This window comes from Papaver somniferum, chromosome 10 (assembly GCF_003573695.1).
Source record: "Papaver somniferum cultivar HN1 chromosome 10, ASM357369v1, whole genome shotgun sequence".
NCBI lineage: Eukaryota > Viridiplantae > Streptophyta > Magnoliopsida > Ranunculales > Papaveraceae > Papaver > Papaver somniferum.
This window is the reverse complement of record NC_039367.1, coordinates 234,125-235,620: the sequence shown is the minus strand read 5'-3', so window position 1 is coordinate 235,620 and position 1,496 is coordinate 234,125.

The window sequence follows — 1,496 nt, the reverse complement described above, 5'->3', positions numbered from 1 at the left end:
AGTTTAAGGTGATCATGTGCCTATTGACACCCATAGCTTTTTCTCCCCACGAACACAGTCTCGGTCTGGAATTGAGCTTCGTAAAACACATAATCGTGCAACAGACTGTGCTTCAAATGTTGTTTTTGGCCGCCTAAAATTTATTGGTAAAATGGAAGATAGATGGATATTCTGAAAATCCATTGAAAGTCAAGTGGGAATGAGAGGGACGTTTTTTCCAGGATGAACGGGTCAATATAGATACCAACCACTATATGGATCAAATGGTCTTTAGATTGGCTTTCATTTTTGTCGAATGATAATGCCTATCTGGAAACATGGAGCAACATAATAAACGATGTACATGGATATTAAGTGACATATGGTCTGCCTCATACGTCGAGGGACTTTACGAAGAAAAAAAATTCCTAAAAAGAGGCAAGCCTCAAAGTATTCATTGCCATTCTCCGATTCATGATCGAGATCGATTACGGGACTAACTCGGAAGTTTCCAGCAGATATGAAGAACTTAAACAAGTAACAGGGATATTCAAACAGACAACAGGGATAATGAAGAAACTTTACAAGAGAATTACTAGAACAATTCTGGAAAAAGGTTTCCTACTATTCCTACTCGATTCCAAAGTAACAGAACTAGTTTAAATGGTCTTGGTTGGATCAAAAGTAACACATCCATCTCAAATAACAATTCTATAATCAATAGAAATGTCAGGATTCGTGAATAAAACCATTTCTCAAGGGTTTTATCAAAATCATAGTGCTGCCATAGGTAAACCAGGATCCATAAATCCAACCCATTATCAATGATTTTATAGTAACAGTAACAAATGTAACCGGGATAACTTAATTCGGTTTTCATGTGACGAAATCAGTATGCGTCGGTTTGGGTCTTCTTCTGACTCGGTCTTGTAAATTTTTCTACTGCTGGTATTTTCTGTTAATGTCTTGCTGCTGGTGTCTTTGAATATCTTGTTGCTGGTGTCTTTGGTATAGGTGTCTCAGTTGCTGCTGCAGAGTTAATCATAATTGGAGTCATGAAGCCTGAAGATGCTATTTTGGGAAACCTTGATGATGTTTTTTGGATGTGTGTTTACTGAGTACTCCTTTGATTTAAAAGCTTGTACCTCCACACTGAAAAAATCAGCAATAACTTGAGAAGAACTTGATGAAACTTCCAGATCCCAGAAATGAGATACCAATTTGAACAATACACACTTTAAAAATTAAAATCCAACAGATTAATCAAGTTCCCAGAAACATAACCCTAGAGTAAAACAAGAACGAAATTTAAGATTAAACCTAGAACAATTAAAGAAGACTAGGAGAAATTGATGATGATCAGGAGCCCAATTAATAATACTAATAACAAATCTAAAGACTAACAATAGAGATTCAGATGAAGAAAAAAACAGTAAAATTTTAATCCAAACAAGCTAGATTCGAACCCAAAACACCGATGAATCGTTTCAAACAAATCATAAAGACTAAAAATAGCA